We start from the raw sequence: 16,521 nt of genomic DNA on the forward strand, positions 1-16,521 counted from the left end.
GAGTCGAAGGGGAGACATTCTACATACTGATTAAAAAAAACTATTGTATGAATCTAGGCTATAGTAACAGAGACCAATGGGCGAGCACAGATATAAGATATATTAAGGAGGAGTAGCTATAATCTGAGAGACCTAGCAAACAATTAGATTTAGGGAGTGAACAACAGAATGATTTGAAGACAAAAACTACGAGATTTCTGCGCTGTACGTCATGTTGGATACTGAAACCATTTGATAAGGTAGGAAATAGATTTAGGTGGCAAAATATGACAATGAGACAGATATGATCCTGACCTTAGGAAAAATGTTTGGATTGCAGATATATATTTTGCATTTAGGCATAGGTAGATAATCAACTTATGTGACTGATAATATAGGCCTCTGCTTTTCTCCCTTTATATACATGCCCAACACAAAGGAGAGAACACAAAGTAACATTGATACTGAGAGATCAGGAATGAAAGAGAATCCCATTAAGGGAGCTGAGGAAAGAAAATTACTGAAGAGTAGATACACTGGGCACAGTGATATCATGGGAACCAAAGGAGGAAAATTTTCAAGGATGCAGTGATAAGTCACATGAAATGCTGGAAAGAGATTATACAAGATAAAGACCTGTAAGTGTCTGATTATAAGTGTCCAATAGATTGGTCACCTTTTCCTGTTTAAGTGAAGTGAAAGCACAGAAACCAGTATGTGGTACCTTGAAGAATATGGTTTGGTGGTAAGGAAGTAAAAGCACCTTAGACAAAGGGCAAGAGTAAAATAGGGCAAAAGCTATGGAGAGAGGCATTTTGTTGTTGTTGTTGTGTTAAGTTAGGAGGACTGCACTTTATGTTATAGATTTGGTAAACTCACTGAGAGAAAAAAGTTGAAAATACAAGAGAGGATGACACACTGGACAGGGACCAAAGAAAGATGGGCAGGAATCAGATGAAGAATCCGGGTGGAAGAATGACCAGCCATTAAAAAATGAATTGACTTGGATCCTCCACGTTATATTAAAGCTATATTACACCAGGGGTATTCAAACCTTTTCTGAAAAGGGCCAGAGAGTAAAGCCTTTCGGCTTTGGGGCCACACGGTCTCTGTTGCAACCACTCAGCTCTGCCGTTGTAGAGAAAAGGCAGTCATGCACAATCCATAAATGAATGAGTGTGCATTTTATTTATAGAAACAGATCATTGGCCATAGTTTACTGACCCCTATATTATACTGCTAAATCTCTCCAAGGAATTAGAAGGCAGATGGCTCTGGGGCCAAAAGATTTATAATACAGTAAATAGAGTCCAGAGAACCTGATATCAAAAACAAATTCTAAATATACTTTTTATCATAAATTCATGTGTAATTATGGTAAAATAACTGGTTAATTCAGGAAACTTTAATTTTCTGGGTTTATTTATGGATTATTAATTTATAGGTTATTTACAGGCCTATTTCTCACTGAGGCAGCTTTCTTCCTACTGACATAAGCTTGTTTCTTTCCTTTAGAATGAGTAATCAATAAGTAAGAATGAGTAAAATCCTCCCCAACAATTATTAAGCGCTCTATCTTGTCATAAATAAATAAAAAGCTTTACTTGGTCATTTTCTTTTTTTTGAATCTTAATGGAAAACATCAGAACTCTGGCTGAACAAACTTGACTTCTAATTAAATCAGCATGCTTGCTAATTTCAAGTAGTGCACGGACACTCACCTTAACTACAGAACGTTGGTAATGAGCATTTCCCAAAAAGAGTCACAGGAAGTATAAAGGCCATATCAAAGATATATGTGCCCATTGTCTGCCCCAGTAGACCCTCCAAACATGTTTTTCCTTTGAAATGGACCTGTCCTCTAATAAGATATAAAAGACTAATTTTCTTATCTTTCCACAGCTGGGACAAGGTTAATTTGAACACTGCCTAGTGACACCATAAAGCCCTCAGCTTTGCTTGTGACAGCTAGGGGACTTCTCAAAAATAGAGATCACACTTTTATATCTGTTGTTAAAGATAAGAACCTATTTTGGATTCAGTCCAAAGGAAAAAATAATGTACCATGAAAAAGTATTCTCCCAAACATTCAAAATCCAAAAAGAATTTTACTTCCTAGCTCCCACATCAACTTGTCAATGATTTCGCTCAAACTGGGTGTGTATTAAGTGATTAAAAGCAAGTATCTCTCCACTTAAGGGAGATTTCAGCATGCTGAATAAATGCATCCCATACTGATGTTTATCATTTGCATTTCTCTGTCAAGTCTGGACATCTTCTGGACCACACTACTGTGCACTTAAATTAAGTAATCTCCAACCACTTTCCTACATCTGATAATTGTGATTATGTGATTCTATCACCAGTTTTGTTTGTTTGTTTCTTGTAGTGATAAGGAAAGTGATAATCAGAGTCAACTAGTGCCATAGACTATGAATGAAATTAAGGAGTACTTCCACCTTGGATTTGCATAGCAGAGTTCTGTGAGCTCAGATAATTGTTATTTGTGCCAGCATATTAGCTCACTGCATTTTTCTGGTCTCTCACATATCTGGCACAGGATAGAGGCAAAATATAGGTATAAAATTCACTTCCTGTTATAAACAAATGAGAGTTACAAAATCTCACAAAGATGTGTGTGTTCTCTCTGATCTTCAGAATAGCAATTCTTTGAAAGAAGTCACATAAGATCACAGATTATATCCGAAATAGGCCTTATAAGTCATGTATAATTCAGTCTCTTCATCTTACAGTTGAGGAAATTGAGACCTAGGGAGGGAATGTTGCTTGCTAAAGGTCTTGAAGCTAAATAGTGTCAAATCCAGGATTGACGCTCCTAACTCAGTGCTCTGTTCACATGATCAGACTCCCTCTAACACATGAAGGAGATACAGGAAACGTAGGACATCATCTTTCCTTGCTGTTGGATTTTTAATGGCATCAATGTAGGATACAGTTGTCTTCACAGAGATTGAAAATCAATGTTTTAATTAAGAAAACAAGCAACTGATAAATATACACAAAAGAAGGAATTTATGAATCGAATCATTATTGGATTACATCAATGTTTTTCATTTGTATAATAGCAACCCATTAGAAGGTTTTGCAATCAATTGTATGGGTAACAAGCAGATTTTTAATAGAACAGGAGGGAGACAAACCAAAAGAAGCTCTTCAGGATAGAGAACAAACTGAGGGTTGATGGAGGGAGGTTGGGAGGTGAGGGGCTACATGGGTGATGGGTATTAAGGAGGGCACTTGTTATGATGAGCACTGGGTGCTGTATGCAAGTGATGAGTCAATAAACTGTACTCCTGAAACCAATATTACACTATATATTAACTTACTAGAATTTAAATAAAAACATGAAACATAAAAAAAATAAACTGGAAGAAAGGATAGAATAGATAATACCAGAAAGATTCATATTTAGTACATTTTCATGAAATTCTTGTTTCAATTACAGACACATTTATATATAGGTATACTGTTGTAATGCAAATTGTATCACTCACCCGGCATCAGAAGAAAACTATTTGAAAATCACTGGACTACACTACATCAACGGGACACAGGAATTCACCAGTACTACACAGCAACACGGTAGAAATTGCTATAAGAGCCAAGAAAGAAACTCTGATGCTGCAGTTGTCACCTGAGTGGAAGTTTTTGATCTAGCTTCTACCGAGAGAAGGTTCTCTCTGGTCTTTGCCTGCACTTCTTTGGCACAGCTATAACAGTTTAAATAATGCTCAGCCATCCTCCACCTCCTAAACCCAGACTCGGGGTCCTTGGAAGAATACAGAATGCTCTAATAGACAGTTCAGCACCACTTGACAAGTTTCAAGGGAAGAGATAACAAAAGCAAGATGCCCTCCCAGCTGCAGGGAAGAAGCAGCACCCAAAGAACAGAGGGAAACATTGTGCCAAGCAATGGGGCATAGCCTTCTGGTGATGGCAAAGAACATTAGAGGTGAGCCATTCAATCAGGAGGAAAGTTGACATCCCCGGGAGCACAAAAAAACCCTGAGGGAAAAAGGCAGAGATGTCATCTACTTGTTTCAAACCTGCACAGTGATTTATGGAAACATTTTCAGTTTTCCCCCACTGAATATATATGTGATTTTCACCTTAGCCCCCCAACTTTTTTTTTATTATGTCATGTTAATCACCATACATTACATCATTAGTTTTTGATGTAGTGATCCATGATTCATTGTTTGCGTATAACACCCAGTGCTCCATGCAGAACGTGCCCTCTTTAATACCCATCACCAAGCTAACCCATCCCCCCACCCCCTCCCCTCTAGAACCCTCAGTCTGTTTTTCAGAGTCCACAGTCCCTCATGGTTCGTCTCCCCCTCCGATTCCCTCCCCCCATTTTAACTGTATATTTTCTACACAGGACTAGATATATGGAGAAAAATAAAAGAAAATAAGGCACACAGACTGGGGAGATACTTAAAACTCATTTGCAGGAGTCCATCACAGATAAAAACCTGATAAACTGGGACACCTGGGTAGCTCAGTGGGTTAAGCATTGGCTCTTGGTTTCAGCTCAGTTAATAAACTCAGGGTCATGGGATCACGCCCGACATCGGGCTCTGCATTCAGCATGGACTCTGCTTGTCCCTCTTGCTCTGCTCTGCCTCCCACTCACTCTCACTCTCTCACTCTCTCAAATAAGTAAGTAAGGAAATAAATAAATAAATAAATAAATAAATAAATAAATAAATAAATAATCATTTCAAAAACCTGATAATCTTGAGTAATTTTCAGTGTGGGTGCTTACAAATTCTGCATCAGTCATGCACAGATCTCTTCTCTGAGAGACTTTGAAAGAATTGCAGCTGACAACAGAAAAAAACTGAACTCAAATTGCTGATCTTAATATTAATTTTTCACCTCTACTTTATATCATCACTCACCTACAATTCCATGGGAGGGAAGAGGTGGGTATTGTGTCTACTAAAATTGTCCCTCCCAATCCCAACATGTAGCAAATGGAATGCTGATTCCTTTTATGCAAAAAGTGATAATGAGTATGAGGGTCAACTGTAAATTCAGAAAGAAGCAAATATAGGAACACAGGATCATCATAAGCTAGACCCTCAGCCAGGACATAGCCAGAATTCACCTTACTAAACTCTCACTTGGTACTCTTATGCAGGGAGAAAGGCAAAAGTGAGAATTAGGGAAAACCTTTGATGGAGAAAACTAACACAGACCCAGTCATTTCTATATGTCAAATGGCCCACCATACTCTGCTTCCTACTGCTCTCCGCCAGCCTCTGTGCTCCCTCTCTACTTCATGGCTCTCACCCCTCCCTCTCAGGTTTCATTAACGAGTAACAGGAAACAGACTATTCCAGAGTCATGAGATACCCATCTCCACAAAAGCCTTTTGAGTTAGGGAATATTTCTGCTACTGATTTAGGTATCATCTTACTCACTTTGTAAAACAGGATGTCAGGCATTAAAGAACATTTATAGGTTTTCCCAACTCAAATGTACTTATTCTCTATCCTATTCCTGTAATACTTAGGAGGATATGTGTTAATTTTATGAACTAATTTCAGCTGAGGAAAAAAAAATTATATACTTAAAATATGCACTCCAAAAGTTTCATTTAAAAGTTCTCTATCATACCATAATAAGTTTCTACATCCCTTTAATTCAGTATTGAATAGGGGCGCCTGGGTGGCTCAGTTGGTTAAGCGACTGCCTTCGGCTCAGGTCATGATCCTGGAGTCCCGGGATCAAGTCCCGCATCAGGCTCCTTGCTCAGCAGGGAGTCTGCTTCTCCCTCTGACCCTCTTCCCTCTCGTGCTCTCTATCTTTCATTCTCTCTCTCTCAAATAAATAAGTAAAAATCTTAAAAAAAAAAGTTCTTTAATTCAGGATTGAATATATACCACTCACCATACCAAAGTAAAACTTATAACATGTACCTCTCCTACCAAACTCTTAACTCATGTTCTCTGGATTCAGTATTCCCTTACTGTGTTTCTCTCACCATCTCTGGTAGAGGTCCTCTCTTTTCCCTCCCAAATCCTTCAAGTTGCCTGGTATTGCTGACTTCCTAAAATTCAGGATGATAGAGTTCTATTCCAATAGCATAAATAGTTTGAACTTAACAGAAATTTGTCTCCATGTTCCAGAGATTTTTATTACTTCTAATAATGAGTTAAATACATAGCTTATGGTGGTTCAACTTGTGATGATTTTTGACAGTGGTAAAACCAAACAGTATTATGAGGTAGGAGGTTAAAGCACACCAAAATCTCAATCAGGGCATCCTCAAGCTATCTCGACTAAGTACACAGACTATGTAAAAAACAAGTATATCCTATGTAAATGCAGCTGTAAGACAAGTCCCATATCTACCTTCCAACCAGATGGCTGTGTTTTAAGCCTCTTCTATATAGTAAGACTGGAAAAACCATGTATTTAGGCAGAACTTACCAGGCTCTTAGTAGTATGAGTTTTTTGGGGGTGGAGAAGGACACCAGAGTAGATGGGATAGAGCTTGGGTACCTTACAAAAGAGGTATGCTCACATCCATTCACTCCATGATCCAGTGCTAAAGGACTTAGCAGGAGCATATGTAATTGAGGCAAGTTTCATAACCAGATCCAATTTAGTATGCCAGAAGAGACTGTAAATATCTTCATATATATTGTAAGCTTCTTTCCCAAAGATATTTATATTTCTGGAAGATGTCTATAGGAAAAAGATCTCTGGAGGGAGGGCAATAAGGGAGCCTAATACATAGCTGATCAACTTACTCTTTAATTTTACATATTTATGTATTTACTTTATAGGGAGAGAGAGAGAACACACACATGAGAGCAGGGGGTGAGGGGCAAAGGGAGAGAGAGAGGATCTCTTCTTTTTTTCCAGATTTTATTTGCTTATTTTGAGAGAGAGGGAGAGAGTGGGAGAGCATGCATGAGCAGGGGGAGGGGCAGAGAGAGAATCTCATGCAGACTCCACGCTGCATGCAGAGGCCAACGCGGGGCTGGATCTCAAAACCCTGAGATCACGACCAGAGCCATAATCAAGAGTTGGATGCTTAACCGACTGAGCCACCCAGGTGCCCCTCAACTTACTTTTTTATGTATTTTTTAAAAATTCTATAGTAAGTGAATTTTGTCATTTTACAGATGCAACTTAAATAAATTCTTATACTATACATTTTACTAAAACAGAAACATGTTAATTTACATTAGGAGTTTGGGATTATATAATTAAATGAAAAGGTTTTCATTCCTGAAAAGAGATGTAGGAAATACTTTTTTGAGATCTCAGGGCCAAAAAGAATCTGAAGGCTGAAGGACAGATAGAACCAAAGAGGCTTTTATACTTCCCATATATTTTTTTAAGGTTTTGTTTTGTTTTGTTTTTTAAAGATTTTTATTTATTTATTGAGAGAGAGAGAGAATGGTAGAGAGAGAGAGAGCATGAGAGGGAAGAAGGTCAGAGGGAGAAGCAGACTCCCTGCTGAGCAGGGAGCCCGATGCGGGACTCGATCCCGGGACTCCAGGATCATGACCTGAGCCGAAGGCAGTTGCTTAACCAACTGAGCCACCCAGGCACCCTATACTTCCCATACTTTTAATGAATATTTGCAAAGGGCATTCTATAAGCAAAGCATTGTACTAACAATAACAGAACCTTTTGCTACCAAGTAAGATTTGGCATCAGTTGCAAAGTTAACTTAAGACAGGATAAAATTAGGATATGCTATTACAAGAAATATGAAATATGACCCCAAGTAAATGATATATTTTCTCCACGTGTATCTATACAAGTGACATTCACTTCAAAGCATCCACATCATAAGTAATTTACTTATTACAATAGCACAGCCACTACTCAAAAATACACTTCTAAAGCTTTCTTGACACTTTTAGGCATTTTAGCCTCTCTTTACATACCCTCAATTGAAGAAAATCTTCACTCTTTGAAGATGGATTTCACTGTTGGGAAAAAATATGCAGTCATATAAAACCATAATTTGGCAAAAAAAAAAATGGACGATTAATCTGAATACCATGTTTTGGTCAAAAACATTTCAAAGAAGACATTCTATGAGCCAGAAAATCATCATGTTGAAGAATCCAGTCACAAGACTTAAAATTCTTCCGAAATTCCTATACAAGATTGATAGGACACTTACCTCATTAACAAACTTTGATGAACTGCCATTGATGTCAAACTAATACAAGTTCATATTAACTTGTTGTATATACTTATCGGTTCACACACAAAAATCTCCTTGAATAATTTAAGACTTGGACATCATAGACACAGCTGCATTATTTTCATGTCATTCTAAAAACATGATGTTACAGAAGCTATTTTCCCAAAATTCATGAACATTGTCTAACGTCACTTAAAATGAGTAGAACTCGTATCAAGTGTTGAATATCTCTTTTTTCTGTGCATTCCTCTATTTGTTCTCTTTGCCCCATAGAAATTTTCATAATAGTCCTAACTTCTTTCATGGTGAGATTCAACTGCTTCTTTATCTGACTGTAACTCCTTGCCCATTTTTTCACAATTATCTTCAGGAATAAGCTAAAACATGATGTCTCATCAGGACAGTCTCTTCTGCTGCCTTTAAACTTGGGACATTAAATCTCCTTACTCAGAAACCTTAAAATATACAGAATATGCCATCTAGCAATTCTATTTTGACAATATATTCTAAGGAATTAATCTCAAATGCAGACCATTTTTTACCCTCAAAGGTGTTCAATACAATGTTTAAAATGAGTCTCATTCTGTTGTAAATTTCAGAAACTCAACTAAACCTAACTTTAGGAATGAGGAGATTATTAGTTCATTAATCCAAAGAAGGATTGAAAGACCAAGCTGTGGAAAGGACATGGCAGCAACTGTGCTCAGGAGCAAGTGCAGCAAGAATTAAAATGCTGTATCTTAAGTCTATTTTTCTATGAATATATGTTTATCTTTCTCCACAAATCAGCCCTTTCCATATGACCTTATTTGCAGCTGCCAACAGCTGCCAAAATTTTTAACTTATACTATCAGCCAAAACAAAAAGAATGTTCTATTAGTTTATAAATTCAAAAGCTCTATGAAAGGAAACAATTAGCCAAGCTTGAGGTCAGGTGCCAACACTTTGACCTTTCAACTATGGCCTAGATGATAAGGCCATGCAAGAATGTAACAGCACCTTTGGTAACAAGGTAGTTAGTGTAGGGGTAGAAGTAAACCCTAGAAAAAGAGGAAAGATACTGGACAAGACGATAATACGTACCTGGTAAAAGTGTAAATATTACAAACACCTTTGAAGGCCAAAAATCTTTGATTTGTTAAATAAATTAGGATACATATATTCAATGGAATCTCTAAAATCATTAAAAGTAATTTAAAATTTTTTTTAACAAACTATTTGAAATACTTCAAAAACAAGTATTTTTTAATGTTTTACTATATAGGATCAAGAAACATGTAAGGAATTATCTTGATTATACAAAACAGTTCATAGGAAAAATTGCAAAAGCATGTAAAATAAAAACAGATATTGAGTACTGGTGATCTTTTTTTTTATTTAAGGCATACTTCTACTTTCCGATTTTCAAAAATTACCTAAGACTAGTTACTTTGGGAAACAGAACAAAAACATAAAATGTGACTAAATAAACACTCTTACACTTGACATTATCCATCTCTATACACTTCTTTTAAACCAGTAAATTCACACTTTGAGATTTAACTTCACATGCAATTTGATAAAAATTGTTACTCAAAATAATGGCCATTTTTTAAACTTGTCATGGAACAATATGCATTTCTAGTTATCACAACTGACAGCACAGCATGGAGTGAATGACTTAAAACACTGCTGTTGCATGATAGAATCTGTCAAAATAAGTACCTGCAATAAGTAAACACATTCTTCCTTTCTCCACAAGTCTCAAATTGAATGCCATAATAGTGGGCTATTCAACCTTTGTGTCTTACCACTTGCATTTAAATTTTCTGTAAAGAATGACATGCTCTGGTATATATTTCTGTTACTTATATTTAACTTTTTTAATAAAGAGAATTACTTACAATGAAAAGCATAATCATGAAATGACAACTACATGTCAGTAGGAGAAAAAGAATAAATGAATGAAAGAGTGGTTTTTCATTACACAATACGGTTCATAATAGGATTCCATTAAATTATCACATCCAATACTTTTGAAAATGATGGTATTCAGGAAAAATACACATTATGCAAACACATCAACTTTATAAAATGAGGTCCACCAAGGAACAGGAAGTAAGACGTCAGGAATTATAGTGTCATTGCCCTGTAACTGAGAAGTTACAATATTCCTAGTACATTGTTACTTAGATCTCATCTATGGAAGCAACAGGATGAGAAAAGAGAGAGATTGGAAACATGTTCAGTACCAAAACTGTGCTATAACCAACTTCTCATTTAATCCTCATGAGAGTTATATGAAATGTATGTTCCTGTACTGATTTTACAGATAAGAAAACAAAAACTCAGGAAAGTTGAATAATTTTCCCAAGTTTAAGAATCTAAAAAATGGCAGATCTGGGATTCATACCTAGAAAATTCTAATTGACTACCCATAAGATTTCCACTGTATCAGCTCTTGATATGTGGAAACCAAAGATCAGTTGTGAATAAAACAACTTAAAAAATAAAAACAGTAATAATACAATACTATATTTATAACATTGATTTAGAGTTCACAAGGGCTTATGAATCTATATCTCTCTCACATTTCCTCCATTTGCTTGGATATGGCATACAACAGAGGCTTCATTCCACCTTAAAACTAAGCAGTCCATATGAGACCGCTGATTTTCCTTAAGTTAAATCTGGCCCAAGCAAAGCTCCCTATGATACCTATTTATCAGGTTGTCCAAGCAAGAAAGCTATGTGTAATCTTTGGTCATCACAATTACTTCACCCATATCAATTCCTGAAAAGTTATACTGTATCCACCACCAAAATACCTCTTGCATCTGTCCTTTTACTTCCATGTCCACTGCCATAACTTTAGTGCAAGGTCCTAATCATCATCACTTTCCAGGACTATTGCAACAACCTCCATAGGGTGTACACGACTTCTACTCTTACCCCTCCAATCTATTCCTGCCATAGCACACAGAGAATCTTTTAAAAATATTAGTAATTTTGATATATTTACTTGGAGGAAATCCTCTAAAAAATGAGAGATTTCCCATGGTCATAACTGTGATGATATAAGAATATAAAAATGTTGATTTTCCTCATGTTTATATATAAACAATCAAATTTTAATAAAAAGCTACCAATAATTTTTAGAAAGCTGATCTTAAGATCTTACATGTTTATGAAATGAGAAAAGTCTACAAATAAGAAAAAATATTTTAAACGTGGGGTGGGATTGTTGCCTTGATAGATATTAAGTTAAAAATCCAAAGTAACTGGGGCACGTGGGTGGCCCAGTCAGTTAAGCGTCTGATTCTTGGTGTCGGCTCAGGTCATGATCTCATGGGTCCTATGATTGAGTCCTATGTTGGGCTCCAAAGTGAGCGGGGATTCTGCTTGAAGATTCTCTCCCTCTGGCCCTCCCCCAACTTGTGGGCTCCCTCTCTCTACGACAAATAAATAAATAAATCTTTATTTAAAAAAAGGTCAATTTAACAATATTCACAAATCAACCAATGTGATATACCACATTAATAAAGAATGAAAATCATATGATCGATCCATTCCATAGATGCAGAAAAAGTATTTGACAAAGCACAGCATCCATTCTTGATAAAAACCCTCAATAAAGTAGGGATAGATGGAATATACCTCAACATTATATAGGCCATATACAAAAGGCCCACAGCTAATGGCATCCCAAATGGGAAAAAATTGAGAGCTTTTCCTCTATGGTCAGGAACAAGACAGAAATGTCCACTCTCAAGACTGTTATTTAACATAGTACTGGAAGGCCTAGCCTCAGCAATCAGGCAACAAAAAGAAATAAAAAGCATCCAAATTGGTAAGGAAGAAGTTAAACTTTCACTATTCACAGACACATTTTACTCTAGATAGAAAACCCGAAAAACTCCACCAATAAATTGCTAGAACTGATATATGAATTCAGAAAATTCACAAGATCATTGTACAGAAATTTGCTGCATTTCCATACAACAATAATGAAGCAACAGAAAGAGAAATTAAGAAATCAAGCCCGGGGCACCTGAGTGGCTCAGTCGTTAAGTGTCTGCCTTCGGCTCAGGTCATGATCCCAGGGTTCTGGGATCGAGTTCCATATCAGATTCCCTGCTTGGCAGGAAGCCTGCTCTCCCTCTCCCACTCCTGCTGCTTGTGTTCCTGCTCTCGCTATCTCTGTCTCTGTCAAATAAATAAATAAAACTTTTTTAAAAAATAAAAAATTAAAAAAATTAAAAAAAAGAAATCAAGCCCATTTACAATTGCACCAAAAACCATAAGATAACTAGGAATAAACCTAACGAAAGAGGTAAAAGATCTGTAGTCTGAAAACTATAGAACACTTATGAAAGAAATTGAACAGGACACAAAGAAATGGAAAGACATTCCATGCTCATGGATTGGAAGAACAAACATTGTTAAAATGTCTATACATGTATCATATGATCCCACTGATAAGAGGAATTCTTAATCTCAGGAAACAAACTGAGGGTTGCTGGGGTGGTGGGGGGTAGGAGGGATGGGGTGGCTGGGTGATAGACACTGGGGAGGGTATGTGCTATTGTGAGCGCTGTGAATTGTGTAAGACTGATGAATCACAGACCCTTACTTCTGAAGTAAATAATACATTATATGTTAAAAAAAAAGATAGTAGGACAGGAAAAATGAAGGGGGGGAATCAGAGGGGGAGACGAACCATGAGAGACTATGGACTCTGAGAAACAAACTGAGGGTTCTAGAGGGGAGGGTGGTGGGGGGATGGGTTAGCCCGGTGATGGGTATTAAGGAGCGCACATACTGCATGGAGCACTGGGTGTTATATGAAAACAATGGATCGTGGATCACCACATCAAAAACTAATGATGTATTGTATGGTGACTAACATAACATAATAAAATTAAAAAAAAAAAAGAGGGCATGTATTGAATGGAGCACTGGGTGTTATACGCAAACAATGAATCATGGAACACTACATCAAAAACTAATGATGTAATGTATGGTGATTAACATACCATAATAAAATAAAATTTAAAAAAATGTCCATACTACCCAAAACAATCTATACATTTAATGCAATCCCTATCAAAATACCACCAGCATTTTTCACAGAGCTAGAACAAACAATCCTAAAATTTGTATGGAACCACAAAAGACCCCAAATACCTAAAGAAATCTTGAAAAAGAAAAGCAAAGCTGGAGGCATCACAATTTGAGACCTCAAGGTATATGACAAAGCTGTAGTTATCAACACAGTATGATTCTGGCACAAAAACTGACACATTGTTGGGGTTTCCTGGGTGGCTCAGTCACCTAAGCATCTGCCTTTGGCTCAGGTCATGGTCCCAGGGTCCTGGGATCAAGCCCCACATGGGGCTTCCTGCTCAGCCCTGAGTCTACTACTCTCCCTCTTTGCCCTTCCCCCCACTCATTCTCTCTCTCTTCCTTACTCCCTCTCTCAAGTAAATAGATGAAATCTTAAAAAAAAAAAAAAAAGACACAGTGATGAATGGAACAGAATAGAGAACTCAGAAGTGGATCCTCAACTGTATGGTCAATTAATCTACAAAGCAGGAAAGAATATCTAATGGAAAAAAGATAGTCTACTCAACAAATGGTGTTGGGAAAACTGGACAACATGCAAAAGAAGGATACTGGGTGACTTTCTTACAACAGTAACAAAATTAAATTCAAAATGGATGAAAGACCTAAATGTGAGACAGGAAACCATCAATATCCTAGAAGAGAATACGGACAGCAACCTCTTTCACCTTAGCTGTAGAAATTTCTTATTAGATATGTCACCAGAAGCAAGGGAAACAAAAACAGTAATTAACTATTGGGACCTTCATCAAGATAAAAATCTTCTGCACAGGGAAGGAAACAATCAACAAAACTAAAAGGTAACCTTTGGAATGGGAGAAGATAATTGCAACTCACATAAATGATAAACAATTAGCATCCAAAATCTATAAAGAATAAACCAAACTCAACACCCAAAAACCAAATAATCCAGGTAAGAAATAGGCAAAAGACATGAATAGACATTTTTCCAAAGAAGACATCCAGATGGCCAACGGACCCATGAAAAGTTACTCAATATCACTCACCACCAGGTAAATACAAATCAAAACTACGATGAGATATCACCTCACACCTGTCAGAATGACTAAAATTAACAACACAAAAAAAACAACAGGTGCTGGCGAAGATGTGGAGAAAGGGGAACCCTCTGACACTGTTGGTGGGAATGCAAACAGCTGCAACCACTCTGAAAAACAGTATGGAGGTTCCTAAAAAGTTAAAAACAGAACTACCCTAAGATCCAGCAATTGCACTACTAGGTATTTACCAACAGATACAAAAATGCTGATTTGAAGGGACACATGCACCTTGATGTTTATAGCAGCATTATAGAAAGAGCCCTAATGTCCATCGACTGATGAAAGGATAAAAAAGTTGTATGTATATGATGGAATATTACTCAGCTATCAAAAAGAATGAAATCTTGCCATTTGCAACAACATGGATGGAGATAAAGTGTACTATGCTAAGCAAAATTAACTCATTCAGAGAAAGACAAATACTATATGATTTCACTTATATCTGGAATTTAAGGAACAAAACAAATGAACATGGGGGAAAAACAAGAGAGGCAAAGCATAAAACAGCCTCTTAACGATAGAGAACAAAGTGAGGGTTGCTGGAGGGGAGGTAGGTGGGGGAATGGGTTAAATAGGTGATGGGCATTATGGGGGGCACTTGTGATGAGCACTGGGTGGCATAGGCAAGTAATGAATCACTAAATTCTACTGCTGAAACTAATATTACACTTTATGTTAACTAACTGGAATTTAAATAAAAACTTGACAGAAAAAGCCAATGTAAGCAAAACAATTTACATTAGGTACTGACAGACCAACAGAACAGAGGTGGTATAACAAATCTGTGAAAAAACAAATTATTCAGTAAATGTCTTGGTAAAAGTGGTTTACTCTATGGAGAAGAATAGAAGTTTATCTCTATCCCACAAATTTTTTAAAAAGCTGTAAATGGATGAACTAACTTCAAAAGAAAAGGATAAAATTATAATGATAATAAAATTATATAAGACTATCTCTGTGATCTTGACAATGGAAAAAGACTTCTTAAACAAGATTTAAAAAAAAAAAACATAAACCATGGAAAAAAGAGGACTGTGACTGCTATCTCATACAAGATTTCAGTTCAAAGAAAGTTAACATCATTCAAAAGTTAACAGGGGGCACCTGAGTGGCACAGTCAGTTAAGCGTCTTACTCTTGGTTTCCTCTCAGGTCGTGATCTCAGGGTCACGAAACTGACCCCTGTGTCAGGCTCTGCACTCAGCATGGAGTCTGCTTAAGTTTGTCTCTCCCTCTCCCTCTGTCCCTCACCCCTGCTCTCTCTCTCTCTCTCTCTCAAATAATAAATTGAAAAAAAAAGTTAACAGGTAAGAGATTAGTAGAAGACATATACAAGATTTAAAACAAAAAGGGAGAGGCAGAGGGGTTGCTCAGTCAGTTAAGTGTCTGACTCTTGGTATCAGTTCAGGTCATGATCTCAGGGTCATGGGATCGAGCCCCACATCTGATTCTGCGCTCAGCTCAGAGTCTGCTTGTCCCTCACCCTCTGCTCCACTCCTCGCTCTCTCTCAAATAAATAAATAAATAAAACCTTTTTAAAAAATTTAAAAAAGGGATTTATATCTAGAATACATAATTGCTAGAAAATAACACAAAGGCACAACATCTAATTAAAAAGGGTCAAGAGATATGAATAATTTTCAGAATGAGAAAACAAATACCTAATGCATTAAGAAATACTTAACCTTTCAAATAATCAAAGCAATGCATATTGAAATAGTGATAGTTCTTTACATACATCAAATTGACTAATTCAGAAAGTGCTATAATATTAAAAGCTGGTGAGGATTTAAGAACTCTGATGCACTGCCATGTTCATCTACACTAATAAAAGCATTCTGGATTTATTTAATGAAATTAGCTATGTGTATGTCCTGTGACACAGGAATCTGAAAGAAAATCAAGTAAAGGTCCAAAGGGCAACATGTAAGGGAGGTAATTCACAGTGTTAATTGGAAGCAGTATCTTGGAAGGAACTTAAGTAGCCAAAACTGAGAAAATGGCTATATAAAATGGAAAAGGAATATAATGAAATACTAAACAGCAGTTAAAAGAGAAAAGGATGGATTATATAATCAAAGCATGTTTTAATTTATAAAATTAAAACATACACATGAATCAATACTGTATAGGGGCGCCTGGGTAGCATAGTCAGTTAAGCATCCGACTCTTG

Source organism: Zalophus californianus, chromosome X, assembly GCF_009762305.2.
Source record: "Zalophus californianus isolate mZalCal1 chromosome X, mZalCal1.pri.v2, whole genome shotgun sequence".
NCBI classification, from domain to species: Eukaryota; Metazoa; Chordata; class Mammalia; order Carnivora; family Otariidae; genus Zalophus; species Zalophus californianus.